Raw genomic sequence first — 16,851 nt, forward strand, 5'->3', positions numbered from 1 at the left:
GATTTTGATACAGAGAACGACCCAGTATGAAAAAGGTTCATTTCTGAACTGCCCAACATTTTTGAGCTCCCACATATACGACGAAGGGTTGGTCATCCACATGGAACTCTTTTGTGCGGTCACGGTAGAATGGCAGCACTCTTTTTGGGTCCAGATGATGGAGTTGCTCCTCTCTCTTAGAGGGATGCGGAGGAGCATTAAAAGTGGGCAGTGTGCCTGACTGACCCAGATGGAATGAAGTCACCACTTTAGGCAGGAAAGAGGCTCGGGTTAACACCACCTTATCCGGACATTTCATAAGATAGGGAGTTTTGGATGATAAAGCCTGCTGCTCACTCACCCTTCATGCAGATGATATTGCCACTGGAAATTCTGTCTTGATGGTAATCAATTGGAGGGGCAATTATGTAGCTGCTCAAAAGGAGCACACATGAGATAAGTATGAACCAGGTTCCAGATCCCACTAAAGCATCATAAAGGGCCTGGGGCAAACATATGTACAAGCTCTTTCAGGAACGTATTTACAATAGGGGACTTAAATAGGATAAAGAGGGTTGGTCAGTCAGCTGCAGGAAAGTGTACAGAACAAAAAGATAACTCTTAAGAGTGCCCAGAGCAGAGCCCTGCTGGGCAAGGATAAGTATGAAAAGAAGAAAATCAGAAAGAGTGGCAGAAAGAGGGTTGACAGACTTTTCTGTACAATATTTTAAAAATATTTGCCAACGGAAGTAGTATACCATTTTGGTGAAGGGCCGCCTGGCCAACAAAATAACTGTACAAACTTCGGGAAGAAAGTCAAAAGCTATCAACCGTTGCCACTCAATCCCCACAAAAATTGGTGGGGAGTTTACAGGTTCTGGTGGAGGACCCTCCCCTGCTGTTGTGACAGAAGATCCTCCCAAAGGGACAGCCTGATCGGAGGATCGATGCTCATTCAAAGACTTTTAGGATACCACACTCTCCGTGCCCTATCCGTAGCCACATGAATGACTTGGGCTCGGTCGTTCTTGATCTTCTTGCACAGGAATGGTATGGGTGGGAAGGCGTACAGGAGGCCTAAGCTCCACTCGTGACAAAAAGCATCACCAAGTGATAGCCGCCTTGGAAACTCCAACGTGCAATACTGCTGACATTGCACGTTCTCTTCAGAGGAAAACAGATCTAACGAAGGCTGAAAGAAACCTTGTGCCACATCCGGCTGGAGACGCCATTCATGATCCGCTAGACATTGATGACTGAGTTCATCTGCCCTGGCATTCAGGGAACTTGCCAGGTGTTGAACCACCAGAGTTATGCCCCGCTGTTCCAGCCTAGTACAGAGATGCAGGACATCTTGACAAAGGGTCCACGACCCCACCCCGCCCTGCTTGTTGCAGTACCACATGGCGGTGGTGTTGTCCGGGAACACCTGCACTAACTTCCCCTTAACAGAGGAGAGAAATGCTTTCAATGCTAGTTGGATCATCCAGAGCTCCAATAAGTTGAAGTGGAGCCCCAATTTCGCCAGAGTCCTCTGATCTCCACCTCTACCAAATGGCCACCCCATCCCAGGAGTGGCACATCTGTCACTACTGTATGATCTGGTTGGGGAAGGGAGAGGGGGCTGCTTCTGACCCAATTGCAATTGGTCAGACACCACTGCAGATCCTTTGCAGTTCTTTCTGAGATCTGAACCACATCGGAGAGATTTCCCTGATGCTGCGCCCACTGGAACCTCAGGTCTCACTGCAGAGCCCACATACGCCATCTGGCATGATTTACCAACAGGATGAAGGCGGCCATGAGGCCCAGCAGCCTCAGTTATTCTTACTGAAATCTAGGATAGAGGCTGAAACATCAGTATCATAACCTGAATATCCAGGACTCTCTGCTCAGGAGGATGAAACCGAAACTGCACTGTGTCAAGGAGTCAGGTGTGACTTTGGCACGTTTGTAATGAACCCCAGTGAATGCAGGTGGTATGCCATAGTCTGTAGCTGGGAGATGACAGTCTGGGGTGAACACGCCTTCAACAGCCAGTCGAGGTAGGGGAACACTGAAACTCCTAACCAGCAAAGATAAGCTGCGACCACCGGCATTACCTTGGTAAATACCCGAGGGACGCTGGTCAGGAGACCTGTAACTTCTTCTCGGAGCAAGAAAAGGTGATCCTCCACCATCCGTTCTTGAGATGGCGTTAATGGAGGAGGGAATGACTATAAAGGAAGGGTGTAACCATTTTGCATGATCTGCCAGACCCATTAGTCTGATCTTATAGACTGCCAGTAAAGGAGATGCTACTGGATTCTCCCTCCAACTGGGCACCCATGGTCTTGAAGAATCAATCTAAGAGGACATTGAACCTGCAGCTGCTGGGGCGTTGGTAGCGGACGACTTCTGGCTACCATTCCCACAAGGACAAAATGCACTGCATCCACATCCTCGCACAACTTGAGAAGTCTGTGCAGGACGGTGATGGGGTATGGCTCACATGGTTGAAAGCCCCTTCCATTGCCACAAAAGGGGAGAAAATCAAAACACACAAGATGATGGACGGAATGTTGCACATTGGCAAAACATTTACCCCCAGTCACAGATCTGGGTTTAATCCATTGTTATTTTGCTCACCATACCACCCCAGTTCAGACATGGCCATATGCAAATCAGTCTTGACCCTGTGCCTCATGGGAACAGTCCATCCCGAACTGCCAAGCCATGTCTTCCCTGGACCGGAATCAAGCATCCTAGGACCGGTTTCGAGGTTTCACCCCTCTTCAGCCAGGATAGCTTGACTCCAGTGGCGTAGTGAGCACGGGACCCACGTCTGGGCATACCCTTCCCACATAGGGCAAACAGCAAAATACACAAGATGATGGACGGAATGTTGCACATTGGCAAAACATTCACCCCCAGTCACAGATCCTGGTTTAATCCATCGTTATTGTGCTCACCATGCCACCCCAGTTCAGACATGGCCATATGCAAATCAGTCTTGACCTTGTGCCTCATGGGAACAGTCCATCCTGAACTGCCAAGCCATATCTTCCCTGGACTGGAATCAAGCATCCTAGGACTGGTTTCAGGGTTTCACCCCTCTTCAGCCAGGATAGCTTGATTCCAGTGGCGTAGTGAGCACGGGACCCACATCTGGGCATACCCTTCCCACATAGGGCGAACAGCAAAACAACACAAGATGATGGACGGAATGTTGCACATTGGCAAAACATTCACCCCCAGTCACAGCTCTGGGTTTAATCCATCGTTATTTTGCTCACCATGCCACCAAAGTTCAGACATGGTCATATGCAAATCAGTCTTGACCCTGTGCCTCATGGGAACAGTCCATCCTGAACTGCCAAGCCATGTCTTCCCTGGACGGGAGTCAAGCATCCTAGGACCGGTTTCGGGGTTTCACGCCTCTTCAGCCAGGATAGCTTGACTCCAGTGGCGTATAGAGCACGGGACCCACGTCTGGGCATACCCTTCCCACATAGGGCGAACAGCAAAACACACAAGATGATGGACGGAATGTTGCACATTGGCATAACATTCACCCCCAGTCACAGATCTGGGTTTAATCCATCGTTATTTTGCTCACCATTCCACCCCAGTTCAGACATGGCCATATGCAAATCAGTCTTGACCTTGTGCCTCATGGGAACAGTCCATCCCGAACTGCCAAGCCATGTCTTCCCTGGACCGGAATCAAGCATCCTAGGACCGGTTTCGGGGTTTCACCCCTCTTCAGCCAGGATAGCTTGACTCCAGTGGCGTAGTGCGCACGCCCCCCGCAGATCTTCTGGTGCCCTGGTTGCAGCCTCACCTGGTGAGTATGAGTAACTCTGATCCCGAGGATGACAAGCGGTTCAGTAAGTTCACAAGTGCAGTGTGCAGTGCAGATTCTCCCCTGGGTGTGCCCTGACTCTGGCAGTCTCTACCTGGTTCGCTCACACCCCACTGTGTGCTCTACATGAGTTTAAAACGGACCTTAGAATTCAGTCTTAATCCCCATCATGTTAGAGGCATGGAGTATCAATGTCCCATGTAATCCACCTCACTTCTTCACTGCACGAAATGTGGAGCATGTTATGCCCGTCTAACTACCATCACTGTATGAAATGTGGAGCATTGTAGAACTATTTTTTTGCTTCACTTTGTATCTCAAAATCCAAAGAAGTCACTGGCAGTGCAACATGAATCTAGCACCGCATTACGTTTGTTGTAGGTAGTAGTGCATTTTAATGGAGTGACACAACAGTGAACTCCTGGTGTAGGATACTGCCATTGGAAGCCACAGAGACCCCTGCTTCTCAAGGGAGCTGTTGGAAGGAACGGAGCTTACTTCAGTAAACCCATCGCCCCAGGAATGGAGGATTGTTATATATTTCCTGGGGTACCACAGAGTCTTTTGTGACTTCCTGAAAAGTCAGGAATTTACTGCAAAGATGTCATCTCTGGTGTCGAATCTGAAGTTGTAGCTGTGCTCTTTTGTAAGTCGGGCCCTGCATGACTACATTGAACAGGTATTTACTCCTTTTTCTGCCCCATATATGGCTGCGTGAATTAGTGAACAGTTTCATATCACCACTGATAAAATAGAGGGAATGATTTGAAAATGTTTAATGATTAGATACTGCAGGGCATAGTCCCATCAACGATTTGCCATATGTACTTCTGCCTACGGCTATTCTTGGCTCACAATGGGCCATGCAGAGTGTGAAGCCCACTTGATGAAACTGGGCTGGTGGTTCACTTTGTTTCAAACTAGAATCGACGTAATGTGCTGTTTCTGCAAGATATAGTAAAAATGCAACAATATCTCAGCAGGATATATTGTAATTACTTAAATCTGTATGTACACGACATTACAGTTAGCGAACAAAAGAGAGGAGGCTTCAAATAGTTCAATCCATGCGCCCGTAGGCGTCATATAGTATACGAAGATCAGTAAATATACAAAACAGATGTAACAGCACTGTAGGGTATAAATAGCCAGGCAACCCTAGTGAAATGTGTACAAAGTGCTCGTGACAGTGAAGTAACGGCGCAAGTGACAACGTGAAAGGTACTGTGTGCTTCCTCCACCCGGAGGTTCTTGCCTCTGGTTTTTTCAGTAGTGATCGTAGTAGTGAAAATATACAGCCGTGTGTGGTGAACAAATCCCAGTGAGTGTGGGTTAAAATACTCGTAAAACCAGTCAATAGTTTTAATAAAACTGGGTTCGGGTTAATTAAAAACAATTTACGTGCAAAGTCAGATGCTTTAGGGTCTGGTGCACTAAGTGAGAATGTCCAAAAGAGTGGTCGACATGTTTAAGCCCTATCTTGTTCCCCTAAGGGTCAGGTGGGCTTTCATCAGGACCTAGTGTTATTGTGGAGGAATCTAAATTTCATAGAACTCCTTGAGGAGGGTGGAGTGAATCGTCCAACCAACACAAATATGTTCAATTTGAACCTGTTAGGAGGTGGTGGGAAGAAAAAGTATGAAGACTAAGTTCAGTCAAAGTGCGTGCTGTAACTATGTTCAAAATTTAGAGCATCAGCCGTTGTTTGCAACTTTAAAATGACAATACTTTAATTAAAATATAATGCCAATCAACATACAGGCTCATATTGACATTTAGTAATGGCAAAATGGCCCTCTTTTTATATTCAGAAGGAGTTTGCAGGGAGAAAGGAACCAAACAAATACACAAACACATAAACTATTAGCCGTTTTTAAAAAAAAAGTTATGCAGAAACAGTTCGCGTTAGACTTGAGAACGCGGTGCTCAATGTTGTTTTCAGGCTGTCATACACAATTCAGTAATGTCATACACAATGCACAGCGCACAGGGAGCTGGAGAAGGAATTGTAAGACGCCGTATTCTGTAAAGCTAACATCGCTTAGTATAAAGACATAGAGTTGCGTTAAGAAGTTTCTGTAGATTGCAAGACGCCGTATTCTGTAAAGCTAACATCGCTTAGTATAGGAACATAGAGTTGCGTTAAAAGATTTCGTAAATATTATGTTACGCTGCCAATACCATTAAGGGGAAGTGCTGATAGCATCAAAAGGTTATTTACATATTTACCAAAAGGATTATTTGGAAAAGTTATAAATAAAGCATGTAGCTGACATATACGCTTTTTTTAGGAGGCAGTGAGCGCGCGAAGACTCTTTCAGGCATGTTAATTTCAGTCGGTCAAAAACATGTAAAGGGAGAAAGAATACCTTGTTTACTCTAGTCGAGGAAACCTTCGGGGACAGGAGGCTAAACCCCGCTCTTGAGAAAGGGGGAGGAAAGAATAGACAGAGTATTAAGTAAATTCTATACATTACGTTCCTTCGTTGGTTTTCTCGTGTCTGCCTCGGCCGCTACCTTGCGCTAGGGAGTTGTCGACTGGTTCTGCCGCTGCCTCTCTTTCCCCGGTATGCCTACTACTGGAACCGGTTCAGCATTTAAAGAGGCAGGGCCGTCACATGGATAAACGGAGAAAGGGGGAGGGACAGAGTCAATTAGTGCTAGATTCTCTTTCTTCTGTGCATTATTGACAATGGGTGTTCTTATCAAGTAGATCCTTTGCTAAAATGTGTCATTTTGCAAGGGAAGAGAAACAGACAGTGTATCTTGTGATTGCTCGAGTCGGCGTGTTCATTTTGTCCCACTGCTGTCTCAATAAAGTTGCGGTTGCGATGTCACAGTACATGCCTAGCCTCTTGTTGCAAGGTCGAGGGGCTGTAAAAGGTGGTAACATTACATTTCTCTATGTAGATATGGTCAAATTCAACGTTAATGTAACTAAATACACTGGAATAATACGGAATCAATTTCAGTTTTGCAATATAGTTCATTCCGATAGACAAGTTGCATCCTTTGTCCATGGTGAGAGTCATTGTTAATTAATACACTCAAGATGTTGTTTATTCATGTTTGGCCATGGGAAATTGTCGTGATTGGAATCAGTGTTGTGGTAAAGTTCATTTCAGTAGACAGGTGTGACCTTTTGCCATGGTGTAGTCTGTGCTCCATTGGTGCATTATAGTTGTCATTTGTTTATGCTTAACCAAGGGATATTATCATTCAGTCCCTGTACATGAGTGCGTAGCCGGTGGACCCATCTTTGTTCTTTTTCAAACAGAATTCTTTCTGCGTTGTGATTTTTGACGGTAAGTGTTTCTAAGATTACCCACTGGAGATGATTGATTGTGTGTCCTTTCTCCAGATAGTGGCTACTCATTTTGGTGGTGCTCTTTTTACATTTAACATTGCTCCTATGTTCGCAGAGTCGTTGTTTAACTCTGCGACAGGTCATTCCAATATAACGTAGTCCACAAGGGCATGTAATCATGTAGATCACATGGGTAGTATTACAATTGGTATGTGTTCGAATTGTCCATTTTAAATCTGGTAATAGTTGCAAGGTTTTAGTTGCCGTAGTGAGATGACAGACGGAACATGTGCCACATGGATAATGGCCGGTTACTGGTACGTTGCTCCGAAGGCTTAAGGTTGTTTCCAAACTTGGTTTTGGTGGAGGTCTTGTATGTACCAATATGTCCTTTAAATTCCGGGTTCTCTTGTTTGAGAACCTCGGTTTGGGCCATTTCAAAGCTCCTGACGTTAAGATCTTCCAATTCTTGTTGATAATTTTCTTCACGTCATTAGACACCGGGCTGTAAGTACACAGGTGACCAGATTTGTCATCGGTTCTTTCACAGTTGTTTCCATAAGGGCCTCTCTCGGTTGGTTTCTAGCCCTCTTTTGACATTTCTTGATGGTTCGTAGGGGGTAATCTCTGTTCTTTAGTTTCTCGCTTAGATCTTTCGCTTGTTCTTTGTAGTCCTGAATGTTGCTGCAGTTGCGTCTAAGTCGAAGAAACTGACCGTACGGAAGGTTCTCCCTCATTGGACGTGGGTGGAAGCTGTTAAAGGAAAGTAAACTGTTCTTTGCAGTGGCTTTGAAAAAATCTGGATGGTATTGTTGTCAATAAAGATGGTGACATCTAGGAAGTCGAGTTTGTTTGGGCTTGCTGAGTAAGTAAAATTCAGCCACTCGTCTCTGGTGTTCAGCCACTGGTGGAATTCGATGAGAGTTGCCATGTCACCTTCCCAGATCAACAGGACATCATCGATATACCTTTTCCAGAAGATGATCTGTTCAAGAAAAGGGTTGGTAGGACTCTGTACGAAATTCGCTTCGAAATCGCTCACGTATAGTCCGGCCACGCTCGGCGCGAAGGTACTACCCATGGAAGTACCATGGCATTGTCGGTACATGATGTTATTGTACTCGAAGTGGTTCTCGGTAAGCGCTAGCCTGCAACACTCCAAGATGAAGTGTCTTGGTGTTTTGTGATTCCACTGCTGATTGAACAGTAAGACTTCAAGGGTATCCAGTGTTTTCTTCTGTGGGAGGCTGGTGTACAGACTCTCGACGTCTAAACAAACTAGTAACATTCTTCCTTCTGTGAATCGTTGGTCTCTTAGGAGGTTAAGGAGGTCTTTGGTGTCCTTAAGATAGGTAGGTGTCTGTTGTACTAGTGGTTTAAGATAGTGATCCGCGAATTGTGACAGCGGTTCAAGGACAGATTCGATCCCAGAGACAATTGGTCTTCCCGGCGGTGGTCTTCGTTCTTTATGAATCTTGGGAGCGAGTAGAAATATGGCATCCTCGGTGTTCGGGCTACCAGAAACTCTGCTTCGCTCTTGGAGATCCAACTGTTCATTTCAGCTTCGTCAACCATCTGTGTGATGGTTCTTTGGAGACGTTCTGTAGGATCTGTTGTAATAATCTCATAGAACTTTCTGTCAGACAAAAGGTCCGTACATTGTTGATCATACCCTTCTTTACTAAGCAGTACAATTCCTCCGCCTTTGTCGGCAGGTTTTATTACAAGGTCGCCATTTTTCCGCAGTGCGTCCAGAGCTAGTTGTTCAGCTCTGGATACATTCACAAATGGTCTCTTTGTTTGGTTTTTGAGGCCTTCTACTTCTCTCATGATAGCTTGTTCGAATGCCATAATCTCCACTGGGACCTGGTGGTTCAGGGGACAGAATCTAGATTTTCGGCGTAAGGGGGTATCGCCTTCTCTCACTGGTTCATCCTGTTCCTTGAAGAAAGCTTTTAGCTTAATTTTTCGACAGAACTCTGCCATCTCACATTGGAGTTTGAAGATATCAACAGAAGGGGTAGGGACATAGCTCAAGCCTTTATTTAAAATGCCTTTCTGTTCTGTTGTGAGAGTGATATCGGTTAAGTTAAAGACGAGGTTGTTGCGCTGGTCCCCGGCTTCGCATTGGTCATGCTCCTGGTGTGTACTTGGCGCTGTTGGTCTTCCCAGGTTACTCCCTTTCTTCTTGCCCTGTTGTTGGTCTGGCCTCTCCCTAAAAAAGGAGGTCTGTGTGTGTAGTTGTGACTCATATTCGGTGGTGGTGGAATTCCCATCTGTGGGGGGCCTGGGTAAAGGGGGTATTCCAGCCTTGAAAGTTCGGATTAAACGGCTGAAAGGAAGCTGGGTGTGGCGGGGCATTGAAAAACGGGTTATACCAATTATGAGACCTTCTCCTATTTTGGCGTCTATATTGTCCTCTATTTCTCCTGGGTGTGTAGGTCTCATCACCACTCCAGTCTGATCCATTGGAAGAGGAACCTATACTCGAGTTACTCGAGTTGTTGTCATAGTTCTCTTCTGGGACTTTATAGTCGTCAGCACTATAGGGGTGCATTCTTTCATTGGAGAACTTCTTTAGGTCTTTTCCAAGCTTTTGTATTTTGTTTTGTGTGATATAGTCCCTGGTCTCGTTCATCTCTTTATTAATCTCTTCAAGTCTTTTTTTATATACTGTTAGGTGCACCATGTTCTTAAGTTTAGTTTCGCTCACCTGGATCTTAATGGTGAGTTCTTCAGTCAACCTGGTAGCTGTTTTTATGATCAGGACAAGGTAATCCCTCGTACACTTCCATGAGATCGAGGACCAGTCTTTACGGAAGGTCAAGTCATGAAGGAAAATGCGTGGAGCATTGTTCACCCAGAGTCCTCTTGGGGCCGCGTTGGCGCGGAGATATTCGGTCATTATGATCCCATGAATGGTAGTGCGTACTTGTTCTTTTTTCAACTCAGACAGTTCTTCCCAGTCTGTGGTTTGTGCTAAAGTTTGTGTTAAATCTTTGTCCTGCAGTAGTGAGGGAAGTGACAAAATTGCATTGATTTCGTCAGAAGAATAGCTCAGGCCTAAGTTCTCGGCCATGGCGATTCCAGAAGAGCCCTAGCACTGACCGCGACTAGCACACGACTGTGGCTTCTCCGATACTGTGGATTTATTCCTGACTCCTGAATTAACTCGATCCCCTCGGCTCATCTACTGGGCCGGTTCCAGCTAACCTTGATTGACGAACAAACCGCACGTCCTCGTTTTCTCCCCGAATTCCTTTCAGCAGCGACTGCGCGATGGATTCCTTCCAATAATTGCTCTCCATTCCACCGCCTGCCTCTTCATCGGCGTTGCTTCATCTCCTACGCCAGCGCTTTATTCAATGCGCTTCAGAGCACTCCATAAATAGGCAACCCAGGTCCTGAAGATGATCCTAATCTGAGAGGATCGAAACGCCGTCGACCACTGCCCACCAGCTCGAACTCCTTAGGCGTACTCTGACCCCTGGTTCATTAACATAACGGAAATCACGAACTGTACCATTGAATAAGTTGATGTTTGAACCTTTTAATCTGTACATATTGTATACTCTTTTGCGCCTTTTGCTGTGGTACCTTTCACGTTGTCACTTGCGCCGTTACTTCACTGTCACGAGCACTTTGTACACATTTCACTAGGGTTGCCTGGCTATTTATACCCTACAGTGCTGTTACATCTGTTTTGTATATTTACTGATCTTCGTATAATATATGACGCCTACGGGCGCATGGATTGAACTATTTGAAGCCTCCTCTCTTTTGTTCGCTAACTGTAATGTCGTGTACATACAGATTTAAGTAATTACAATATATCCTGCTGAGATATTGTTGCATTTATACTGTACTTACCCAGATCTCAGTTGGGTTTATGGGTAAAACTCCTGTGTTTTTTCGTTTCTGCAAGAGCCGCATTGGCTAGTGGGAAGCGTTGCTTCGGCTACATTTGAACTACATGGGCCTGTCTTGATGTATTGTACGAGTTTTATTCACCCAAACTCAAGTGGCTGTAAAATATCTTGAATGCTTAACACTATGAAAGAGCAAAAGAGAGCTTACTAACTGGATGGGGAGAATGGTAGAGCAAGAGTGGGGGGGGGGGAGAATAAATACACAGCTGATGGGAGCAATGCACCACAGCATCTGATTGCAAAAAAACAAGAATTCCACCGAACTAGCGCCGTCTGATATGTTTTAATTTGTATGTAACACAGGTGTACTTTCCCTCCTTTATACCTAAACATAATGTCTTATAGAGAGAAAACCAAAACACTAGCTGATGACATTAAAATAATAAAGAAGAGAAAGACCCTGATCAAAGGCATTTCCAAACTCAAAACGAGCCCAGGCTCGACCCCTGAATGATCCTTACAATCTGGTTCCGGCTCTTAAACTTGATCTACAGTTAATATTTACCGAACTTGTATGCAGTAGTAAATGACGGGAGCCTCTGTGTGCCTACAATAAATATTCCTTTTGGCAAAACTCAGTGGTGTTCATTTTATAGCCCTCAGAAGAGCGAAAGGTGGCGTCGACCTGCGGGAACCAGCGCGCGAGAAAGATCTCCTCATTTCACCCGCTTTCCTCCTGGCTGCTCATTGTGGGCCTCACAGTCCTCAGGAGGGGTGGACTAGGCATAGAACGTCTCCAGTAAACTGTGCTTCGTTGGTCGAAGGGGCTTTTTCTCCTTGTCTTTTTACGTAGGTAAAACTTTCTGGGGTTAAGTTCTCCTTTCGAATCGGTCATGTTAGAGCCGCTAGAACACAAAAGAATGGAGATGCAGCTGCCCTTGTGAACCAACCCCCTCCTCTTCGAGCTAGGAACCGGCATTTCGTGGCACAGTAACTATACGAGGGTAATCCAAGGATCACACATGGGGTGCAACTCCTTTGACCCCGCCTTGTGGCGTAGATACTTGTCTTTTAACTGTTTTTTGGGTTTTTTTGAGGTTTTGTTTTACATTTTTTGTAGTGCTTTTTTAAGATACACTTTTTGTAATTGCATCAAGCTCAAATTGTGATTAATGTCACCTCTTGTGGTGCCTCTGATGTTAAGTCATGCAGCGCCGTTCCTGTTGTCACTTCTGATAACTTGATGTTGGTCAAATAACGCCAGTGGTTTTTGCTTGCATTTTATATAAGTGAAGTGTTCGCCAGAACAGGCCCTGCCAGGTTACTGTGTAGTCCTAATGGCTGCAAGAAAGAATGCTTACCACCGAACATGTATCGCCTCCTATGATCTGAAGCCACCTGCTGGTAAAGCTTTCTTTCTAGGTTGAGACATTGATTCACTTTTCTAGTAATAAGATTCCGGATTTACATTACATTTTTCAACATTATAAACTGATTGTATGCTTATGGTTTTTGCAAGTTAATGGTGTTTTGTAAGCTTATGCTTGTTCCCCCTCTCAAGCTACTAGTTTTTGTCCAGAGAATGGTGGGGCTCACTTTCCTCAAATCAGTTTCCTCAGGGGGTCATTTTTAATTCCTTCATAAAAATAGAGGAATACACTGGGAGATTATTTTTGCATTGCTGTGGGTTTGATGCTGATTGGTCTTGACGCATGTTGGGTTTCCATTTTTAATATTTAAGCATTTCCTCGCCATGCCTTTCACTCCCTGAGGAAAACCCAGAAGAGTAGGTCTTTGCAGCTCTGGTTCCAGATCTCTTCTAGTTGTGAGAAATAATTTGTTAACCAATAATGACGGGTCCCTAATAAAGAGAACAGTTTAAGTGACTAAGAATCCCTGATCTATTTCCTTCGTGCTTTGCCTGAAACACAGCAGAAGGTTGTTGTAGGCAATACACACTTTGGTGCTAGTGCAAGTACTTCTGTTGAGTTTATCATTTGGTGGCAGAGTCCTTTTGACTATGAAGTTCAGACAGTTGTAAGCAAAGAGCCAGTGGACAAGTCAAGGAATGGCAATTTTCATCAGGTAGCTCTGTAACCAGCCATCTCCGAGGCAACTCGAATCCACTAAGGAAATGCCTTAGAGCAAACGTCTCATACTGCTTCGCCCACCGCTTTTTCTCCATCTTCAAATTTCTTAGCCATGAAACGTCAACTAGCAGCCACAATGGAGTGAAGTCTTTTCCTGGCTACAAACTCACTGCTGGTACCAGTGATACATGCGTAGATGTACCTGCAGTCGGCGACTTATGTTATGTTATGTTAAGAGTTTTTATAGAGCGCGACAGCTTCCTCAGCTAAGAGGCGTCCCGGCGCTAAGCAACAAGAGAGCAGCACGCACAAAAGCGCCAGGAGGCCTACAAGGGAGGAAACAGGAATGTCTTAATGGCTTTCCTAAAGTTAAGATAATTAGTAAGCCCATGAATGTGGGCCGGCAAGGAGCTCTATTACAAAAAGAGCGCCCGCCTGCATGGACTCTTCTCACCCGGGGAATCACTACCAGACATTGTCCCATGGATCGAAGTGATCGTGTACGAGTATAAGGTAAAAGAAGGTCAGACAAAATTTGTGGGGATGTTGATTTCAGCATTTTAAAGGCAATACACAGTAGACACTAAGGTGGGATTGACATTTTTACTCCACCTGTTGCCTTTTGTGTACGTTGATAAGCTGTGAAGGCAGTGATATCAAAGAGAAAGCCCAGACTTTCTGATTCCAAAGTGAACCTTATCCTTTCATTTTTAGGTCTCGCTGAGTCAGCGTGCATGCGCTGCTCGGAGAGACTTTAGTAGGTGAGTTTTCAAAGTGCTGCTGGCTGGCGACAAGCTTGCGTTCAAGTGAGCGTGCATGCGCGAACCGCCAGCCTTCAGCACCATCTGTCTTTCCTCTTGCTTGCCCCCTGCCTACGCCCCTCCCCCTGCCTTCGCGCTTACAAGAGTTCGGGATTCTCCCAGTGGGTGCATCTCCGTCAGGCAATATCACTCCCACCTTAAATGTATCTTCCATCGCTGCCTCAACGTGCTTTCTCTTTCCACAAACTCGATGTTTGTGTTCCTTTATTTTGAGATACTTTTAGTATTACTGTTTTGTGACTTAAGGAACATTAAGGAAATGTTACCGTGAAACTGGACAACGTTCACAGTGTTTATTTCTGATCGCAGCAGCTGCTTCATGTCCATTGCACCATTCAGGAAGTCCTTTCGTTGGCGCTTTCATGAGGACATGATGAGGAAGCTGGAAACTTTTGGCACATTCTCTTTAAAAGCACAGCATGTTGGCGACTGCTTAGTCGATTAGACCTATGTTGCGCTTTAGATCTCAAAGCGCTATGGTGGGTGCAGCAGTTATAACTCATGAAATATGGGGTGCAACTCACAATGAGGGGGCAGGTGTGAGTGCACATTGGTTGCAATCGAACTCTTAAGATGATGGGCTGTGTGCATCCATTATCAGCACTCAGTCTTCGCTAAGTGATCTTGTTTTGTTTTTGTTGTTGTGTCAATGCTTTGCTGCGCCTGTTTGACTTACAAGGTGCTTTCTCTTTCTCCAAACTTGATGTTTGTGTTCCTTTATTTTGAGATGCTTTTAGTATTACTGTCACACACACAACCACAACCACACACACAACCACAACCACACACACATACAACCACAACCACACCCAACCACACACACACACAACCACACACACACACAACCCCAACCACACCCAACCACACACACACAACCACACACACAACCATACAACACACACACAAACACAACACACACACAACCACACACACACACAACCACATACACCCACAACCACACCCAACCACACACACACAACCACACACACAACCACAAGCACACACAAGGACACACACAACCACACACAACCACACTCACACACAAACCACACACACAACCGCACACAACTACACACAACCACACACACAACCACACACACAACCACACACACACAACCATACACAACTACACACACACACAACCACACACCCACACACAGAAACACACACAACCTCACATACAACCACACAACCACACATACAACCACACAACCACACACAACCACACACCCGCACACACACAACAACAACCATACACACAACTACAACCGCACACACAAAGGGAGGAGACAACTGCAGCAGGACCTTCGGCTCGATCAGGACAGCAGAACCACCGGAAAAGGAACCCCTCGGCACGACCTGGGCAGCAAAAAGTTGTCACTGGAGACATCCTGATCCTATGAACAATTGTGTCATCAATGATCTAATCCAAACTGTAAACTGTGACAAATAACATCCCTATATATTGCAGTACCACAAAAACAGCAACAAACATTGGCATAGCCAATAGGTCTCGCCTTTGGGACCTTATAAGTGTTTGCCATGCAACAGTTGTTGTTGCACCAAGGATATTGTGCTGCATAACTAAATACTTATAAGGTTCCAAAAGCGAGACCTATTAGCTATGCCAATGCTTGTTTTAAATATACTTTATTGATTGTCTGCAACAAGTACATATACAGTGAATTAACAAATCAGTCTACTTAATAAAATTATACAATTACTAGCCTCAAATTTACCAGGAAAAAGCAAGATATTTAAGGTGAAATAAAAACGAGAACGTAAAGTATGCTGCACAGAAAAATCTCAATAAACTGCATCGTATTGAAATAAATAGGTGTACCTTAACGAAAGTGCCTGGTGAAAAAGACCAGAAAAGTGCAAGAAAGTGAAAAATGAGAAGAGAGCATACTAAAAGTGAATGAGAGAGAACCCGTTATGCCCATTCCGGTGAACAGAGTGACGATCAATGCAGCTAGAAAAAATGTACTATGCTATATCTATATTGATTGTGCCCAAGAAGAATCCTAGTAAAGGTACCTTCTCTCTCTTATCCAACCGTTACTGTAATGCCAATGATCCTGGGATTTGATTAACGATTGAAATATCTGAAAATTATAAAACTCAATGTCTGAATCCTCCAGTTATGAATATAATAAAAGATGATTACTGGTCTGACGTTGAGATAGCTGTCTCATGTGGCGATACTTAAAGCAGACACCAAGACAAATCCTTATTCAGTGAAACAACGCCCGAAAATGTCCTGTCAAAAAATGTGAGAGACTCTCAGTAATCAGATACAAAAAGAAATCCGAGGTCTACATCGCAACCCTTGATACAATTCAAGAAAGTTGCCACTTAGCAATTGCTCCAACAGTTAATTTAAGAAGTAAGCATGTAGAAAATCAGATACAAAAGGTGAAGACAAAAAGAGGTAAGGGAAAAGAACTTGATCTAAGGATACTTATGCACCATTGAGAACACCATCAGATCTCACAAAACAATTACAAATTGACAGAGGGCCCCTTCGTAGCCCTTTCAATCTATTGACATTTTTTGCCATTTGATAAGTAACATGAAGATCGATCCTGTTATAGTTACTTGTTGCTAGTTGCAACGTTTTTTCAGCACTTACATTAGCGTACGTGGGGAATAGATGACATTGGATCTTATGTCAAAACATGTTGTTCCCTATCGCACTTAGTCCTACAAACAATCACAGAGAGGACGCGCGCCGCCAATTGCCATTGTGCTAATACTGTCACAATAAAGACTGCTTACAGACATTTCGCCGTAAAAATAAGTATTAACTACTGGGAACTACAATTAGCGGCCATTATGATGCCGTTTTGTAGTTTTTACATACGTAATGCTCTAAGCGCCGGAAGTCCTTACGGCGTTCGATTCCTGATTGCTGACAGCTGTTGGTTGTTAGCATACG

The sequence above is a fragment of the Triturus cristatus genome, chromosome 12, assembly GCF_964204655.1.
Source record: "Triturus cristatus chromosome 12, aTriCri1.1, whole genome shotgun sequence".
Classification (NCBI taxonomy): Eukaryota; Metazoa; Chordata; class Amphibia; order Caudata; family Salamandridae; genus Triturus; species Triturus cristatus.